Source organism: Anser brachyrhynchus, assembly GCF_964034855.1.
Source record: "Anser brachyrhynchus genome assembly, chromosome: 2".
Lineage (NCBI taxonomy): Eukaryota > Metazoa > Chordata > Aves > Anseriformes > Anatidae > Anser > Anser brachyrhynchus.
Window position 1 is genome coordinate 79,138,405 of NC_137695.1, and position 21,509 is coordinate 79,159,913.

General features: G+C 36.3%; 1 long non-coding RNA gene across 4 annotated transcripts in view; it reads right to left on the reverse strand.

The window, feature by feature from the left end:
* Positions 1-10,538: 10,538 nt before the first annotated feature.
* Positions 10,539-21,509, reverse strand: part of LOC308190460 — a 34,085-nt gene continuing 23,114 nt past the window's right edge. For all 4 annotated transcript variants that reach the window (XR_013947212.1, XR_013947213.1, XR_013947214.1 and 1 more), the window contains one exon: positions 10,539-13,957. This is a non-coding gene — a long non-coding RNA (uncharacterized lncRNA). The remainder of the gene's footprint in view (positions 13,958-21,509) is intronic.

Below are 21,509 nucleotides of genomic sequence, written 5' to 3' on the forward strand. Positions count from 1 at the left end.
GATCATCATTGTCTAGAAGGCAACAGCTGATGTGTCTGAAAACATCTCAGTCATACTGTGCTGGGGACACAATATTCTGGTAGAGCAGCTGATTTTTCTGTGCTGTAGACAAGGGATATCTGAATTTTCCAGGGGATAGTTGTCTGGGAAGACATCTCACTGCATTTAGTGCTAGTCAGCAATGGTATAAGAGCCATTTAGCATGGCTCAAACATCCACACAGGTGCACCAGACTTTTCAGTATACCAAATCCTAGAGTACTGTATTCAGAAGCTATAATCCTTGCTGAATTTTCAAACAGTTTGTAAGTGTTCATATAAAACATTGGTCTTAGGTTTCTGTCTTTGCAGACAAAGTGAGTAATACATTTTAGAAAGTTTTTCTCATTACCTTAAAGAGCCACCAGAGGCACTGCACAAACAGATCTTCAGCAAGCAGTAAAACCTGAGAAAAAGGAACTGCTCAAGAATAGCATGTTTTTTGATAACCTTTTCTCTTAGTCTTGTTCAAACTCACTCTTGCTTTTCAGCAGCAGTGGAAACTTAATAAACAGGTTAGTCTATAACCTGGCTTGAATATACTTGTGAAAGTATAGGCTCTTTTAAGTAAAAGATATTTTATCAAGCATTTTTTGATAAAGGCAATAAGAAAACGATTCCCTCAATACACATTGTAACTTGAGTTCCTTCATGTTTCCAGCTTATGTTACTTTTGTCCCAAATTATCACAAAAGCAGACCATATAACAGTATTAATGGGCATGCAGTGATACAATGGAATATGGACATGGTGATATTTCACTGATGTTGAATTAAACTCTTAAATTAATAGCCATGACTAACAAATGCTTTTTGTCGACACAGAATCTTTCATTCCCAAATTTGAAAGCCTTCAGCAAAGTGGAAGCTGATGTTATCCTTTTTCTAAATAGTAAGAAAATGATACACATGGAGGTTAAGTGACTTATCTGATATATTTAGAAGGAACATTTGTGATAGAACCCTGCGGAATAATTGCTGGAGCTGACTTATTGAGGCTAAACATTTGTCTATGTCTTAAGAGAAGGTTCAGCACCAAGGAAACTTCCAGGGTGAGATGCAGCAGATATGCAAGTAATCTCTTCCATGATGGTCCCCTTGGCAACGTAGCCTGCAACCTTAGGTATCGGTAACACCAGGGGAGCTTGGTGTGCTGACTCTGAGAGATATAGCACAGAGGGTGGAGTGGAGTGAAGACACTGCAGCCAGGCTCTGTGCTATCACCAAAGGGATGGGGAACCTGATGGTACTATGGAACTGAAAGATTGCATGGCCAGCCCTTAGTCTAACAGATAACCAAATCTGGGTGAACTTTGCTCATTATAATCTCATTATAATGAAAAAACAGACCTCCATCCAAAGGCTACCCACCTCCAAGGTGTGACCACCCCTCACTGAGCATGCACTCTGAATTTCTCTGAGTCTATACCCTTAAACAAAAGAGATAAAAGTTTATACCAATCACAACAAAGACACGTATGACTAGAGTTGTTCAAGCTCCACCTAAAAGTAAGATAATTGTATAAAAATGGCTCAAGAGAGGAGAAATGTAGGGGAAGGTACCATCATAAACAAGTTGAAAGGACATCACTGACTTCTGGGATCATTCAATGGGCTGAAGCTGTCTTCCCCCCCCCCCCCCCCCCCCCCCCCCCCATCCACCAGGGTTGTCTGTTGGGTGATATTTGAACTCTGAGTTATACTGAGTGCTCCTGTGGGAAACCCAACATTCTCTATAGTGTTGTTTTATAAGTTAGCACACATGCAGTTGGTTGTGTTTGTCATATTCTTGGTATTTGTATGTACTTTGCAGACAGTGTATTTATCACCAGCAATCCAAAAGAGCTTGTATTCCTGTTGCTTCAAAAAACTACACCAGTCATTTACTAGACTGAAAGTGTGTTGCACTATTTGTGAATCCATGATCGTGATTAATGTGACTGGACTTATAGTGCTGATTGTGCTGTTTGTGCATCTGTGATCATGATAACTTAATATAATTTAATATACTGAATGCAACCAGACTTATAGTACCAAATTAGGCATCACTCAGAATCTAAGCCTAGCCACCCCCAGCCCTTTTGATATCTGAGGACAAGCTGGAACACAAGGGGGTTTAGGTCCTGCTAAACTTCCTTACCCTTTAATGCAACAAACCCACACCTTCAAGCAGCACTGCTTAATTGTGTTTTGAGCGACTATACAAATTGAAGTTATGGAAAGGTTTTACTTAGGGATTAACTGCTAGTCCCAAGTGAATTTACAATGTTTCAGCACTTTATATGGATCAAACCTACAGCTGCACTAATGTACCACTATCAATAATTTCACTTGCAAGCAAGATCAGCTGTATCTCTTTCAACATGTCCATGCAGCTCAAATCAGACTGAGCACAAGTTTTATTATAACATCCTGAGCAAAATAAGTTTAAGGGTTGTAATGTTAAATATTGATGTTTAAATGAAATCTCCACAATTCTTATGCCACCTCATTGTTTGTTGTAAGTAATCTGTGTGTGGTATGGCAACAAAACCACCCTGTTTTGTACTGATATGCTCCATTCACTTCTACAAGATAGAATCAGAGCTACTGAGCTGTAACTATAATCTCTGTATCAATAGCTAGAATGAATCCTTTTTATTTCAGCAGTTTGAGAGATCCGACAAGGTTGTCACATGAGGTTCTGCTCTATACAATGCCCTGTAGCTTAAAGGAGCCACAATATACATCATTATGACGTGTATAAGTAGTACTGTTGCCTGAAAAATATTGATTTGCTTTGATAACTGACATACTTTATAAGTAGCGTAAGTAGTTCTTTCAATGGTGAGGGTAACTACTTACAAAGCAGTTTAAATTTTTGCAAATTTATCTGTTGGAAGATTTTTTGATACTAGATTCTTGGAATATACTGAAATGGATATTTTCAGTTTGTGGATCATTTGCAGGGTGAGTTGTTCCCTTTGTTGTGTATGAGAAGTGATGGAGGTGCAAGATATTGCCTCTGATTCCTGATGGGAATTCCTGTACAGCTTGTAGAATAGCTTTAAATCACATGAGTAGTGTCCATTCTTCACAGGACAGTTTTCACCAATATCCTGTCAAAACTTCTCAAAAACCATTGAAAATATGTATCCTATTATTTACAAATATATTTTTTTAAAATCTCAGATTTCATGGTGATTATAAATTGTAGCAAACACTTGTGAAGCCATGGCTACAATTTGTGTTCATTTTCCTTTTTGACCAGTTGACATGCTCTATTTTTTGCGCATGACTTCATATTTATTACACAACGTACTCTGTCTTTATTTAGTAAATGTTCTGTTGGCTGATAAGTAAGCACACAAACAGACAGAACCAATATCGTATTCCTGTCTGCAGAGTAGTCTTCAGGAGTTCACTCTTGGATATTCTTTGACTGCTTTCACAAAGGTGAAGGCTGAATGACAGAGGTGACTTATCTTGACAAGAGATGCTGCTGCTTTGCAGAGGACCATAAGGAGGAAAAACAACATAAGAGAATCAGAACAAAGATTTGATTTAGTTTTTATTGTACATACAGTGAATCTGAAATGACATTTTCCTTTGAAGGCTGCTTCTACACTGCCGCCAACACAGAACTGACAACGAGGTGTAACTTATCCACAAGAGAAATGCCAGGCTCAGCATTTCAAACTGAAATTTAGTGTGTTAAGTGTAAGTAACAATAACTGTGCTAGCCACTTATCTGTTTTACCATTCAGTGCAGTGCACAAGATCTACCCAGATTTATATATTTTATACTTAGTATCTAGACTCTACATATTATGTCTTGTCTCCTTGCCCTTTGTGCTTGCCTTTTTTTTTTTTTTTTTTTTTTTTATGATCACAGGTAGTTTTGGACAGATATTTTTTCTGTTTTTCACGTGAGACCGCACTAAGCAGTGGAGCGGGGACAATAATCACCCCTGCATTGGCTAGTTCGTTGGTCTATTGATGATCACACAGAAGTTGATAAGTCCATTTAGGAGAGTATCTATAAGAAACTTATGAGAAAAAAAATATCTCTATATAAATTACACACATAATGGTCATTGATTCCTATTGTTTTAATTTCCTGGCAGATTCTGTACACATTGATTTATATTTTGTGATCCTACTTATCTTATATAAAGGTTTTGAATGAGCCCCTTTTTTCAAGAGTCAAAGCAAGGTCCTGCAGATTAGTATTAAGAAAGAAAAAAATATTTCTTTGACAGTGGAGACTTTCTTGTCATTGGCTGAAAAAAGGGGAAAAATATTTCTGCTAATAAAAAGAAAGTTTAAGCTAAATTACATTATAATTTAAAATTTAAGAGTAATTTATAGCTACTGGCTAAAACTACATAATATAATGAATTAATTTTAAGCCCAGGAACTTTACCGACTTGGTAAAATATCAATATGAAATTAAAAAAAATAATATCAAGATATTGCTGCCAGGGTAGAGAGCCTGTAAAAGAAAGTCACGCAGATGCTCACGTACCCAAAAGTCAGGTCACTGAAGTACATCAGAACAACCAGCAGGTGGATCAGGCTGCTAGGATTGAAGTGGCACAGATGGATCTGGACTGGCAACATAAGAGTGAGTTATTTATAGTTTGGTGGGCCCTTGATACCTCAGGCCATCAAGGCAGATATGCAACATACAGGTGGGCTCGTGATCGAGGGGGTGGACCTGACCATGGACACTATTGCACAGACTATTCATGATTGTGAAATGTGCTGCCATCAAGCAAACCAAGTGGTTAAAGCCTCTCTGATGTGGAGGACAATGGCTGAAATATCAATATAGGGAGGCTTGGCAGGTTGATTGTATCACAATCCCACAAAGCTGCCACAGCAAACACCTTGTGCTTACATGGTGGAAGCAACCACCAGATGGCTGGAAACATATCTTGTGCCCCACGCCAGCTCCCAAAACACTATCCTGGGCCTTGAAAATGAAGTCTTATGGTGACATGGCACCCCAGCAAGAGACAATGAGGCAATGGGGCTCATTTCCAAAACAACCTCATAGACAGCTGGGCCAAAGATCACAGTATACCATATCCACTGTCATGTACCAACCTCTGGGAAAAACAAATGCTACAATGGACTGTTAAAGACTACACTGAGAGTAACGGGTGCAGAGACATTCGAACCTTGAGATACATATTTAGCAAAAGCCACCAGCCTTAGAGGATCTGCCAAGCGAACTGGCCCTGCCTAGTCAAAACTGTTACATACTGCAGAAGGGTCTAACGTCCCTGTAGTGCACACATGGGGAAGACAGGCTGGGATATTCCTGCCTCAGGCAAAGGCAAACCCATCCATGGGACTGCTTTTGCTCAAGGACATGGGTGCATTTTGTAGACAATGCAGAAGGATGGGGAAATCTGATGTGTACCTCAAGGGGATTTGATGCAGGGTGAGAATAACCAATGATTTGAACTGTGTGATGTTAATTTCTATCTAATATTGTATGTCATCACTCCTGTGGTTACTATACACCATATCAATGGTATTACAGTAAGAATCACACAGCTTAATGATGAATGATTTTTTATGGAACCAAACAAAATGCAGCAGTGATGGAACCAGGGCTGGCCACAGCACACAACAATTCAATACCACACACCATCTCTCCTGTCCTGAAGGACTGTTATGACAGATGGAGCCCAAAGTCATGGACTAAACAAACTCAACAGACATTTTAGAGGGATGGCCAATAGACTAAAGGAATGATATCTGTTTATATATATCAAAGGGCAGGAAAGGTGGTGATTAATTGTGATGTACTGGAAAGTGTGGGACCTGAGCATGACATAAATGGTATGGAATAAGGGGTGGATATTGTCCTGGTTTCAGCTGGGATAGAGTTAATTTTCTTCCTAGTATCTGGTATGGTGCTGTGCTTTGGATTTAGGATGAGAATAATGTTTTTAACACACAGATGTTTTAGTTGTTGCATGGAAGTGCTTACACAGAGACAAGGACTTTTCAGCTTCTTGCAATGCCCTGCCAGTGAGTAGCCTGGGTGTGCGCAAGAAGCTGGGAGGGGACTGAACCAGGACAGGTGACCCAAACTGGCCAAAGAGATGTCCTAGACTACCTGGCGTCAAGCTCAGCAATAAAACTGGGAGGGTTGGCTGGGGAGGGGAGGCCGCTGCCTGGGGATATGATGGGCATCGTTTGGTGGATGGTGAGCAGTTGCATTGTGCATCACTTGTTTTGTATATTCTCTTATCATTATTATTACTATTATTATTTTCCCTTCCTTTTCTGTCCTATTAAACTCTCTTCATCTGTACCCATGAGTTTTTTACTTTTTTTTTTTTTGGTTTGTTTTCTGATTCTCTCCTGCACGCCACTGCATGGCGAGGGAGTGAGCAAATAGCTGTGTGGTGCTTAGCTGTCTGCTGAGTTAAACCACAATTTCACTTATTTTTTAGAAACTTTCTTCCAGAGTGCAAAAGGTAAACACAGGTCCACCTAAGACCTAAAAGGCAAATAGTTTTAATTATGCATATGATGCAGAAGAATCAATTAAGCAACAGAGAAATTGCACTATGACTAAGGTCAAATAGGCAGGACAGTGGCAGGATAAGGAATAGAACTCTTTTTCCTTCTGCAGCTGCCACACATACATGAGATGGAGATTAAAAAGTAATTAGGAGAAATATATTGAATTTGTATTGCTAATGGACTACAGAATTTTGGCTTTCTCTTCTGTGTTCAAGAAGAGCACAGAGGACTGATACATATTCGCTGGTAGGTGCAGGAGGTAGCTCAGCTGTGATGCATCGATCTGTGTACCACAGGTTGCAATTGTTTGTTATTACAAATTTTAATCTGAAAGTATGGCTCATCATACTTTGGCATACTGAGACACACATTTGATATTTGTCAGAAGCAACTGTGCTCTGGTGTACACAACACGTATGCAAATAAGCAACAATTTTATGTGTGGAAAAACATTACACAACTCTATAACTAGCCTGTTATTTGCCTTGCCTTATTCTTGACTAAAATTTTATATCCTACACAAATAAAATCTGACATATAACATCACACTTTTTACAATTGTGAGGCGGCAGCAGGACCTGAGTTTAAGCTTTCTCACTTGGTGGAACAAATTTTCATAAAGTGTCCATTCTATTCTTGTATGTACAAAATAATGCAACACTACTTTTACCTGTGGCTGCCTTGTGTTTTCATAATAATGTTATTTTTTTAAATAACTTAGTATACGTAAGTATAATTTAGTAGCATACCATAGACATATGTTTGACTATATATTACTTCAAAGAGGCTTATGACAAATTCTAACAGCTGTTATTTGCCACACATGCTTTAGTTTTCAGGCAGACATTCTGCCCAGGAATGGCAAGGAGCACTGTGTACTGCCATGTTTCCCAATCTTTTCCTCTTTAAAATGTTGTCATAAGGGATTCCAGACTACATTATGACTATTCATACTGTGGATATCATCCTCCTGTTTTAAGTCTTTCGGAAAAGTCAGCTGCCATCAACTAAGAGTATGGAAGGGAGCAAGGCAAATGGAAAAAAAAATGAAAAGTTCCTTTCCATTCTTACTGGTATCCAACTAAGGAAACCTGGAAAACAGTTTTAAACAGACAAACAAATAAATGTTGTATGTATTTTCACCCTCTGTTATTGTTCCTCTCTGCATCCCCCCCCCCACCTTTTTTTTTTCCCAATCAAATGAATACAGAGAAGGTAAAGTGTAAATCCAAAATTTAACAATACAAATTAAACGGATTTTTTTTATTTGCAATGGAAAAGTATTCTCTTACATTCCAAAAATAGTATTTCAGAATGAAATGTTCATTTCAAATGGTCTGAATAGAGAAGTGTAAAATTTCATAAACAAGTTTTCTACATGGAAAACTTCACTGCATATTATAAATTTGCATTTACACCAGTAGGCTGGATGTGGCTGAGTGTCTGGACCTGCTAGAGAGTCCATTAGGTGGGAACTGCTGCTTGTTGTGTATCTGAAACTTGATAGTTCATCTGAATACTTGCAGGACAGTGGAAAACCCCTCCCTTCCCACTTGCAATTGTTCTGTGAATACAGCCGTGCAGTTTCAACTGCAGTACAGTTATGGTAATAGAATTATAGAATCCCTACTTGGACGGGACTACAAGGATCGTTGTGTCCAACTGCTGGCTCCACACAGGACCACCCAAAAATCAGAGCATGAGAGCATTGTCCAAATGATTCTTGAACTCCAACAGGTTCCATGCCATGACCACTGCCCTGGGGAGCCTGTTCCAGTGCCCAACCACCCTCTGGGTGAATAATCTTTTTCTAGAACCCAGCCTGACTCTCTCCACTGTCACAACTCCATACCCTCCATTCCCTCAGGTCCTGTTGCTGTCACCTGAGATCAGTACCTGCCCCTCTGCTCCACTTGTGAGGAATAATACTAATATCAGTGATAACCAGAGATAATACTATCATGCCATTTCCTGCCCAAGAAACTATCCTAAAGACTGTTTCTTAAGAATCAAGTTTGCCTGCCATCATGTAACACATTTTGTTGGAAGTTCCAAACATATACTTGTCATATAATACTAAACTTTCCTTGAACTGTCTAAATGGGATTAACATTAGCAAAAGATATCAGAAACCAGCATTTTCATTCAAAAAGAATTCCACTATTTCAAAAGCTGTTTCCATTATGATCTCAAAGCAAAATCTTAAACTTTTAATATTTGCTTTAGAATCATAACAAATGTGTTAACCATGATTGCATTGGAGGAAAATGTGTTTAACAAATAAATGAATCTACTTCCTTGCAGTAAAATACCATTTCTCAGAGAAATTACAAAATGAAAAAATAGCAAACTTATAATTTAACTAGTAACAGTTCGTGTTTTCATTATATGAAAGGTCCAGCCTTGGAGGAGATGCAATATTCTGCATGAAAAACAGCAATATTATCCAATAAGACACGTGTGACATCACCTTGGCCTAGACCGAGCAGATAATCAACAATTATAGGATGCTGTAATTTTCTGAAGGTTTTTAATTAAAATGTATTAATCTTGTTATTTAGAGGATTCTGGTGTCAAAGACCTCAGGAAGAGAAAGATTGTAATAGACTTATAAAATTTGCTGTTAAAAGGGGAGGTAATCATGAATAGATAAAAATTTTAATGTTAAAATATTAACATAATTGAATATGATTATTGTAATATTTGAAAAGTGAAGGACTGGTTTAGGGATTACAACATTAATGATAATATTTTAGAACCACTTCTTTTGCTAACATTTGATGGAATAAAATTATCTGTTGCTTGCCATATCATGAGAGACTCTGAAGTGCCTTGAAACGTGGCACATTTCTTCTTGGAGAAAGGTTAAACTAAGCTCAAAGTTTGATCAGTGTTTGGTACAGGAACTAATTTTCTTGTCTTTCTATTTCTTGACTGTAATGCTTTGTAGCAACCAAATGTCAATAATAGATTCCTTCCTTAGAATATAAAAGGTCCACATTTTATAAAGTAAATTTTCATTTCACATACATAACACAATGTACAGACTGGTTTGGGTCAATTTGTACTGTATTTGCAATAGGAAGTGATGGGCAGATGGTCATTATTCTTAATCTAATGGTTTGTTAGGTTTGAGAAGAATATGTAAGTAAAGTCAATAGCTAAAAGAGGCATAAAATGTAAACAAAAATATTAGGAAAAATAATGTTAACTAGAAGATACTGTGGGATTTGTGAACATGTAGTGTCTGATCTTGGAAACAGTGTCTCATTTTAATCAAAATCTACTTGTCTTTAGAGATGGGCATCTACAGAGAGAGTTTAAAATTATCATTTATGATTAACAAAATAGTTCTTAGTACTGTTTCAAAAATGAATGGTGTTGGCAGAAAAAAAAATAATAAATAAATAAATAAAAATCCATGAATCAAGGAAATAGACGCATGCAGTGAAAACTCTGAGGGGGTTAGTTATTCAACAGAATTTGGCTGCCCTAGAGGAGACTGGTGTGGATCAAAAAGCTATTTAAGTCAACCAGAATATTTCCAGTGACTCAATGGGAATTAAGCCAGGCTGTGGGATTCCAAACAAGTAGATATGTGTGTTTTGATGTTTGTTGCAGACTCCTACTGGTATCTCCAGAAATCTCTAGCATTGAAGTAAAACAGAAAATCAGTCATGTTTAAAACAAAATTTGCACTGTAGTTTGCAAAGGCCTGATTAATTGGGTTTTGGTGTTGGACATAGGAAAGAATTTGTGTCTTCTCAGAAAAGAATTAGATTGCAATCTTTCTAATATCCCTGCACTGCTATACACAAAATGTCATATTTAAGCAGGGGGACTGTGATTGTGGTTTGATTCATTTATTTATTTTCAAAATGGAAAGTATTAAATTTTAGCACCACTGGAGTGCCCAAATGTGGTGATTATGGTTAGGTTCTTCTGTGCAAGTAAGTAGAAGTAAGTAGAGTAAGAAGGAAGGGAAATAATATTGACACAAAGGGTTACCTGAGACCTTTGCAGAGAGAGCAATTTCAATCATTAATCTAGCAGTGTGGGACCCCTAAGGGCAGGAACAACTCCTGCAGGAAGACAGACATGAGGTGTCACTATGAGAAAGAGCAGTTTAATCTGATTCCTGTCACATTACTGTCACTGTAAAGAAAATAACCACCCTTATAAGAGAGAATGGTTACATAGTTATGGTGGTGCTGACTGGGAGCAGCCAGGAGGAATACCACGGAGAACAGCCTGAGCAGTGCCTGTTCAATCCATGGTGTGTCCTCAGCTCTGCTGCGTTACGAATTGCTCCCAGAGATTCCCGGCATTCAGTGCTTGGCTGAGAACTAACACTGCCAAGAACTCACTGACAGATTTTTGTAAAACGTGTAATCCACACTATATAGTTCGTACAGAATCCCTCAAAGCAATGCACACAATGACTCTGTGTTACATCAACCTTGTATCTGTATATTCTGTATGAACTTAATCTTTTTTGTATATCTTCAGGTTAATTCTTTGCTGTACTCTGCATCTGTGTGAGCAATTATTTTTCCTCTGGCTGCATAATTGCTCAGTTCTTTCTCTCACATTATCCAGCACTGTGAATTTAATTACTCCTGGTCTTGAAGTAATTTCTGATTTATCCTGTTAGCTGTGCTCCCGGGTGGTCCCTCATGAGCTTAGAAGTGCAAGGGTTCAACTGTCTCAATAGTGTCGATCTAATGTAAAGCCGTATCAAGCAATTCAGTAGCACTGGCTGTGTTTGACTATAGAACACAGCTGCATATTTTAAGGATAATTTTGATTCAAGACTTTTTGTTGTGGTGAGAGGGAGTTGGTTTTCTTTCCTCTATTTGATTGAGTTCAGCTTTTTTTTTTCTTTTTCTTTTCCTTTTTTTTTTTTTAAGAGCAAAATAAAACATGCAAATCAATTTGCTACTCAGTATTCATTCCAGTAAAAAATGAGGCAGTGAACTGGAATGAATAAGAAAGGGGTGAGCATGTCTTGTGTGTGTTGAGAGGCTAGAGGTTCATTCCCTCAAGACGATATGAATTCTCTTGCTTTTCAGTGAGTCAACATAGCAATTGTGCACTGCCCTCAGGGTCTGCAGTGGTCTGCTTGGTGGGGCAGAAATAATTTTTTTTTCATTCGTGTTATTCTTAGGAGCCCTCTTTGTTATCCTCTCAAAGGGAGTCACCTCTGGGCTAAGTTTTGGTCACTAGGGATAACTGCATCCAGGATGAGTACAGTTTTGCCAAATACAAGAAATAACAAGTTTGTCTAAAAATAATAGGATACCTGAAAAGGATTGAGACTTGTTTGACATTCTTCTCTCTCTTTCTTTGGACCAGTTGTAGAGTGTTAAGATTGCTTCACAACCACAAAACCTAGGAGTGTGAAGGAGCAAATCTTTTTCTATAGAAGCATGACTCCAGGAGGTGGGCCTGCGAAATATACAGTCAGTGGCCAGTGGAACAAGTATAAAAAAAAACTCACAAAGAAATCATAAAACTGCTAGTCCTCACCCCTGTGGAATGGTCACTGGAGATATCATAAGCACAGGCTTGCAAGCCTGATGTGGCTTTGCCTGGGATTTCAGATTCCAGCCCAGACTGGCATCTTTCTGCCCCGTTGTGGTTGCCTAAGCAGCCTGCAAGTCGTTGTTTCATGAAGCATGAAACTCCATTTGTAAGCCTTAAAGTCCAAAGGGAAAAAGTAAGAGATAAAATGCTGTGTGTATTCTAGTGGAAAAAAACACCTATGCAGCAATTTTTTTAATGAAATTATTTTGATTAGCCCAGGACTATGCAGTGCATGCCATGCACTTTTCTGTGAAGCCAGCCTAACAGCTTTAAAAAGGTTTGAAAGTTATCCTCAGCTGGGCATGACAAAAGGTTTTTGTGTTTGTTGGTGGTAGTTTTAATAATTGCACAGAAGGAAGACTATAGTTAATTTAGGTTTGGTGCTAAAATACTTCATTTTTCTCTTAAAAATAAACACTTTTTTTCTTTCTCGAGTTTCCCTCTATTAACTTTTTGAAATCCCATGTAGCTGAAAGGAACCTCCTTTGTCATGGCTCTCTGGAGAACATTAGAGAGTGACAGCAAGAAAATGAAAAATGAGGGCATAAGCATTTTCCATTTCACCTATAACCAGGAGTTTCCAAGTTCTAGTTATCTCTGAGGGTCGCTTCCAATCTTAATAATGTCCAACGTTAGCCATTTTAATAGTTACATCCCTGAAGTCATTTAAGTCATTTGCCCATGTAATTTCTATTTTTTGCTAAGAATTGCAAGAGAAAGGGGCAGGGGGGGAGGAGGAGCACAGCACATGGCACAGGTTGGCAGGAGGTCTGTCACAGAGATAATGTTACCCTGCCTCTCAAATGTGGGCTTTGACTGCTACGCAGGAACCTGAAGGGCTGCACGGGTCATTGCTACTCTGTTTTTCAAGGTCCAAGTACAGTTTTCAATCAGATGAAGGAAATCAGCTAGACACTTTCAGGTCTGGACCTCTCATGATTCAGCTGTTTTCATCTTCATGCTTTGCTATAGCAGAGGTCTTAATTTAGGGACTAGCTTCATAAAACTCACAGCTTAGTTCCACCATTTGCCCAGCCTACATCTGGTATATCCAGTGTGTTCAGAAAGTTGGCAACAAGCTCAAAACTGCAGCCAAAGTTTTGCCTGTTGCAAAAAACATCAAGAGATTGGTGAGAAGATTTAAGGGTTTGTAGAAAGCAAAGTCCATCTCCACATGTCTATAGGGCACATCCCATTCCCTTTTCTGTGCATAATCCCTGATTGTACTAAATAATTTTTCACGTCCTCTGAAAAGCATTGTAAAGGAAGGTTTCTGATACACGTGCCCTTTATATTCATATTTCAAGGTTATATGTTAACCTCATATGCAAAGTTTAATTTACCACTTTGAAAACCACTTAATTATTTACACTTCTTTTCCTGCTTGCCCATATTTTATTTTATTTTTTTTAGATAAGTAATCAGCCATGTTAAGGGGATTTCTTTCTTCTATGTTTTAGTCTTTCAAAAATAAAACTTTGGATATTTAATAAGAATGAACATTATGTAGCAACAGCAACAAAATAACAAAACAAACAGAAGTGGAAACGCGAAGTCACAAGGTCCTTTCGCATAATGTTAAGGGGTAAACAGGTCTTCTTCCAGACATGAAGCCTTAGTGAATATCCAGTTCAGCTGTAAAGATGCTTGGGTAATGGAAATACACTTGCTTGTGCTCGTCTTTATTTTTTTTTCATCCACAAAGATGACGCTTTGAAAAGGATCTATTTGAATGCTTTGAAAAGGATCTATTTGACACAAATCTTGCTTTTCTCTTACTTCGGTTTTCAAATAAGCAGCCAATGGCTATGGGGCAAAGAAACAAATTATTAACATATGTGAACAAATGAAGTCTATAGAATGTAAATACTCGGTCATTCACTATTGATGGTTTCTGAATATGTCACATGTTGATAATAATTTTAGAGCTCTTTTGACATAATTATCTTGGATAACATTAGGCATTATCTCATCCTCTGTATAATATTTCTCATGTTATTATTATTCATGACTTTCAAACATTGATTTAAAAATAATATTAAAAAAAAAAAGAAAAGGAATAGCTACCACATAACTTCACCTGTGAGAGAAAAAAAAAGAAGAAAAAAAAATTTGTATGGTTATTACTAAACTTATTCAGTTAATTAGAAGATGTTAGAATTTGTGTTGCTTGTCTCTTGAAATACATGTGAAATTGTTACCACCTGGATGGTGTAAATATTTACTTTTTGTTGTTGTTGTTTTTTTGTTTTTGTTAAAGTTAAGAACTGATTTTTTTTTTTTTTTTTTGTGGGTTCCGAGTAAAAATGTAGGATATTTGTGTAAGTATCAGGAACATAAGCAGACAAGAATATGAACAGAGAAAAAAAAAAAATTCTATTGTTAGGAAGCAAGGCTCAGGTTCAAAGATGTGTTTTTTGATTTTGTCACTGTAGTTGATGTTGTTGCTTGTTTGTTTTTAATGATTCAGTACAAGCCATATTATCAATTTCACCCACAGCTTCTTTCAGCATCTTTTAACTTGAAAAAGTAAAATTTTTAGTTCCACAAAATGAACAAATGAACTGGAAAATAATTTGAACCCTTTCTTTTTTTTTTTTTCCCCCCTTTAAATCCTTTCTTGAAAGGTGTTTTGTTTGCCAAATTTCCTTTATAAATATATATACATATAATTTTCAAAAACAGAGCTTAACGTGTAGAGAAGACAGAAAGAAATCAAACTGCATATTTCAGAATAAAATCTATATAGTATATATAAACAAATTGTGGTAAAAACAAAGAGTGAAAGCATGCTTTTATAATCTTATGGTGGATATGAATAAACACAACACCTCAAGGTTATGCATACACTGAAATTTTTTGTTCCGGAATGCCTCATAGAGACAAATTCTTGGATTGTACAAACAGTTATAGATCTGTTGGTTTAGATATTTTCCACTGGTTTGTTTTACCCTTATGGGAAGACAAAAGTCATGCAGTTGTAAGTACATTCTGAGTGGAGAGAGGAACAAGACAGTGGAACACTGGATTCACTTTCTTTGATAGAGAACCAACTCATATTAGAATTTTTTTCTGCCATGCCTATCTGAAATACCTTATTTTTGTTCATTCTTACTTTGGTCAAAACTTCAGCAACATAAAAGCTGACACCTGTATTTTTAAGGAATACTTATGTTCTTTCTCTGCATAAATGAACAAAATTAATTCAGGCTTTTATTTAATAATATTACATTTTCATAAACTATAGCATATTAGAGTGAACAGCTAACTAGTAATAGAAAATAAGATAGGGTTTAAGGACTAATTTTTAATTTTAACAACATCTCCCTTTCTAGCCCAATTTATATTTTATTATCTTATAATTTTAAACAGCAAAATGATGTATGTTGTTGTTTCTGTTGTTCTTTGCTTGTTTATTTTTTTGTACATGTAATTATTAAAAAAACATGGCATCATATAGAACGCTTATACAACCATTTCAAACAGAATAGCAATAAAAGCCTCAGAAAAACACAGAAAATGTAGAATGACACTAAGGTACAATTTCATACCTTAAGCCACTCTGGCATAATGAAACAAGTTTGAGACAAATGTTCAGCTTTTGCTCTGAATAAAAAACACACTGATGTTCAAATTACTTTTAGAGAAATATAAGATTAGTATACTAAGTTCTGTACATTTTTAAGATAAATCAAAACCCCCAACAACAGTGCGCCGTAACCAAATCTTTGGAGCTTTATAATAAATCTGTGTGGCTTATTTATCAAAACTTTTTAAATCAGAAAAGGAAAATAAATAACTTATCCTGCAATCTAGGCTTGATGTCCACATTTATAAACAATTGTAGTTTAATAATGTACTTTTCTTACAATTTCATTTTAATTTCTCTGTGACAAAAAGAGTAAACCACACCAGTGTTTTTTGCTCTCTAAAGATTTTTATTTTTATTTTTTTGTCAAAAAAGCCATTTACCAAAATAATTAGATTTCAAACTAACCTATATATTAGAGTAAAATATTTCTCTAATACATAACTTCCATGAAACCTTTTTCTTTTTAAAAAAATAAAATAAACAGTAAAAAGGTAGAAAACTGTAAGAAGGAAGATTTGGGATATATCCAGAATATATCTGCACGTAGGTCCAGTCAGATACATGCATGTCAATATAAAATTGTAAGACATACATATTCAAAAGTATATTATTGTTTCCATTTGTGTAAACGGGCATAGTAAGATCTTTAAGGAAAAAACAAACAAACAAACAAGAAAACAGTACTTTTTTATGATGCCCGAAGGGGGAAAAAAATAAAAATTATCTTGTACCTGACCTATAGATTGTTCCCATACTGGATTCAGTGTAAAATACAATGTCTGTTTTATGAAATATACTATATACTCTCTCTATATATAAAAGGTATTTCAGGTAAGATCTTAATATCTTACAATCCATTTTGATTTCAGATTAATATATATATTTATATATAACTGTGTAGTAATATGAGGGAACAACTGTTAGAAACATCTGAAATTCTTAATGCCTTTCAATGCATTTATTTTAAAATTTCTAACAGTGCATTCAGAAGACCAGTAGAGGAGGTTCTTTCTAAAGTAACATGTGCTCTTTACAGTTATATCTGTCTATGAAGATATCAAATATATTTTGGATATTTTGTCAGTTTCTAGAAGCCTTTTTTGTAGGTTTCAAATTTTCACTTTTGTGTGGCAACTTGTGACCAGAGTGCATCCTTCTCACTTGTTGGCTTCCAGAAAAGTGTGGTGAAAATCAGGCCTGTCTTAGTTGAATTTTGCCTCAGAATTCAAAGTCAAATTTCACTAAGATTATAGTCTTGCTTCTATGAGATCATGACAAAACTATGAATGTTACAGGTTTTGTTATATGTTCAACTACAGACACAATTCAATACCTCAACTGATGCCAATAAAAGCCATTGTCAATTCAACCTAATTGATTTTGTGTCCATTTCCATTCTTAATAGGCTTTATGTACTCAATATGGGAAGAAACAGGAAGAAAAAAAAATCCTAAATCTTCTAGTGTCAATTTATCCTTAACATAAATATAACTTTATCTCTATAAAAATATCAAATACTTTGCTGAAATAATTTCTGTGAAAAATGAAGATGATAATTTCGTGGTTTTTTTTTTTTTTTTTTTTGTCAAGCAATGCTTATTATTTGGTACTAATAGAAATTGTGTGCACACAAAAAATAGCAAAAAAAAATCCCTAGGCAAAGTAATTATGGCAGAGCTTAACTACTAAAAGCACTTTTAAATGAAGACTGGAGGGAAATTAATGCTGCATACCATGGTTATTAAAAGAATGTGGAGAAAAATATCTGTGCATTTCCCAAATGTTTAGTAAGGTGATAAAGTAACAACAATAAATTGAAACATTGTTTTTCCTTTCAAATGGAGCAGTATTCGAGTAGCAATAGAATCTTCTTGAAGTCAAAGTATATTTTAAATAATTAACAGTAAACTTTAAGTATCAGCATAAGTCTGCCCAGTAGCAGAACAAAGTCAGATTCAAATGGCACACAGCTCTTCCTTCTGTAGTCTATTCTTCAGGAACATTTTTTTTTTCCTTTATGAAACAGGTGCTTTGGTGATCAAGACTTCAGTAGTTTTGTGGGAAAACTCACGTCCTGCCACCCTTGCTTTTTCCTTTAATTTTCGAGAATAAAGGAAGAAGAAAATTCGGAAAGAGATAGAATCATAAACCCTTTGCTTTTCTTATGACACTAATTTGCTGATTATTAGCATTAAGGGCATTTGAGGTCATTAGCATTGAGGGCATTTTCAAGGCCAGATCTGGAGGAGCATATTCAACTTTTTTCTTAAACTTGTTGTTTGTCATAAAAAACGTGGGATAATAAAGCAGATGATTTACAGTACAATAAGTATGATTTCTAATTTATTTGTTGGCAGAGATGTGTAAATCACATTGTCATGTAAAGATATTTGTAAATATATACATGACAGGCAAATCCTGATAAATCAAAAATAAAGGTATGTCCACTGCAGAGTGATAAAAATAAAAATTTGCCCAATACCAACATAGGGGACCAAATTTTTCAACATCTTTAGTTGTGGTCTTAATAATCATTGCTTTAAGTCACAGGAGGAGTACTTACTGCTTCTCAGTGAGAAAAACAAGTCCTGCCCAATGTGCAGTAACAAGCATATAACATGGGGCAGCCCTTGGAGTTTCTCTGGGAGAGAACAAGTGAATGCAATTTCTCTTCTCACAAAATTACTGTTGTCTTGGAAGAAACAAAATTAAATACTTTACAAGTATTTTTTTTTTTTTTTGCCCACTGTGCCTTGCAGCATTGCAGTTTTTTGCTCAGACCTAAAAATCCCCGAAACCTTGAAAAGTATTAATTTTCTAGATTTTAGGAAGGGATTAATACCTGTAAACAGCCAGTTCCAGTCAAAAATATTACACAGCTAAGCATTACCTTGTTCTGTAGGTCATTACAGCTTCCTTTGTGGTGGGTGGTTAGTAGTTTAGTAGCACTTTTCATCCTCAAATGATTGAAAACATACAGACAATAATTAATCTTCCCTGCACTGATATGAGGTAAGTAAACACTGTTAATCCTACCTGATGAATGGGAAAACAGCACAGCTGGGTGAATACTTGGTCAAACTGAAGTTGGTGAGTCATAATTTCACCTACAGACTTTAAGAGGTTTGTTTACATGTGATGTTTGCACTACTTTAACTATGTCATCTTGAACTTTGCAAGGTTAAAAAAGGTACAAGTTCTAGAGTGGCTGTAGGTGAACTGGCATAAAAACATTTCTACTGGTATACCTTATTCATATTTGATTATTGTGGTAGAACTGTTATGGTAATATAGCAGCATCCACTCTGCTACCTGTACTGATAGCACTTCTTGGTTTAAAAATAAAACCAACCAACAACAACAACAAAAAAATGTACTCAAATAATTTTGTAAGTGTGGAAACAAATATAGACCTAGCACTTAAAAAAAAAAAAAAAAGAAAAAGAAAAAAAAAAAAACAATGAAAAAGCCATCTTTCTCACTTTCCCATCTTTCCTACTATTTTGCTTGCAATCTAACACCATTTTATTGTAATCCCAAGTGTGCTGTGCCTCACTGTATCTGCACTTCTATATATTTGGAATAAGCAGGTGAGAACACAACCAGCTGAGCTGGTTTCATGTGACTGCTTTGCTCTTCATTGTTATATTTGGGATAGCAATCTGGACTAGTAGGGTAGAGAATGCATTTGGGGATTCTGCCTCTCCAGACTTAAGTAATCAGAAAATAGCAGCCATTAACTACCTCCAAGTTGTAAGTCACAGTTCTACCTCCAAATTCAGTATTTTGGGGAATTATAGGTAACTGTACACTGTTTATGTAAGTAGTACAGCTGAGTTAGGAGAAAGACTAGAGAGGATTTTTACTGTGTGCTATTGTTCAAGCTGCAAGGACTGGGCAGTCTTGACAATAAGATTTAGAGCTCTCCTGCTTGCTTATATTAGATTTCTAATTCAGATCAGAAAGGTGAGCAGTAGCATCCTTTAGTTGTTGTACAAGTGAGAAACAAAGTTGTGTTTTTGCAATAGAAGGTGTTTTTGCAGTGGAAAATCCACTAACATTGCATATTCAAAAGAGATTGTGCAGGCATTACAGTAGCAGAGCAGTGGGGAGTATGTTAAGCAGATAAGGGGAAGGTACCACTGTCCCAAAATAAAGAGGATAGCTAAGAAAAACAGGATGAGCTGTATGAAATCAGTAAAAACAAAAATCATGGGCCCTCTAGTCATGAGAGAAGAAGGAAAAAAAAAAAAAAAAGGAAAAGGAGAAATTAACAGTTGGTCAAATAAAATTGTACATATATGGTATAGAAGGGCATTCAGTAGGTTTTGAACCTGTAGTACTCAGCCAATGAGGAAACGGGAGAAATCAGGTGTTGGGTAATAGGGAATATAAGGTTATGATAAACTTTTACTGTGCGCTCATGCTTGCAGAATGCCCGCCATTGCAATTGCGAATAAAATAGCTTCACAGAAGACCCTGTCTGAAAAAAAAAATATTGAGATATTTCTCACATACAGACTCTAGCGTCCTTGTTTTGTGGATATCTTCCTCTGTGGATAGCTTCCTACTGGCATGTGCCTCCACATTACTGTTGGGGACCCGATCAATAAAGAGAGAGTAGAGGCATCTGAGCTACATCTAGACCTTACCCTAACAAGGATTCAAGGCATGAACACAGGTTCTACCACTTGAGCATAAACCTAGTGGCCCAGGATCCAGCAAAATGTTCAAACCCTGCATTTCAGTAGTCACAGTTTTACACAGCTCCGTAGCTAACACAGTTTCAAATGCCTCATTGCTGGAGGTGAATTCCTTCTTAATGAGACCGTTTACCTAGTGAAAATTACACCTGCTGAGTTCCACTGCTTCCCATCTTGTCATATGTCAGTGCTATTGCCTTTTATTAATAGAACAGGAAGAAAAAGTAAAATTTAGTTTCAATTTTCTAATGCAAACAATATCCTGTTAAAAAGATTGTCAGAATGTTCCTGGGCATATATTTTTAACTCTGAGTAGATACTAACCGAAGAACCATGTCAAGTTTCCTCAGCCTCATTTGAAAATTTAATTCTGTTTGGATTTGGATCTTGCCAAAGTCCTTTTCCACTGCAGTAATAATAGAGGATATCACAAATGAGTACTACTTTTTTTTTATTCTTAAGCATTTTCATTAATCATTCGGTTCTCTAGTTGCATGAATATTTAGCAGCCTAAAGCATTTTTTAAGACACTGACACGTCTGAAAACCATTATAAACTTTAACTGTAATGATGTGCAAGAGGAAGATTGTTCATGACAAGAAGATGAAGAACATTCATGACAGGTTCTCCTTGAAGAACAGCCACCACTGATAGAACAAATTTCTCTGCCCTTTTCTGGTATTTGACTTACATGTTGCTTTCACTTTTTTTTTTTTTTTTTTTTTTTTTCATAGCTGTGTGTCAACCAGTTGGCTGCCTCCCAGCTTCCGTTAACAGCTTCCTGTATATCAGTAAGTCAGTTCCTCAGCAAAATTTTCTGGATGATTGAACCCCCATCAAAGAGGAGGAAAAAAGGATATATAGGTTGCAAGAAGCCCAGGTCCCCCTTTAGATAAGTAAAGAAGCCATGTGTTTTGTTTATCAGGACAGTAAGCTGTAATAACAGATGCTTCTTAACCACCTTGCTTACCAAAGGATCAGCTACTGCCTAGAGCAAGGCTTCAAAGAGATGAACAGAGCATGAGGAACTCCAAGCTGTAGTAGGGAAAGATTGTTTTAATTT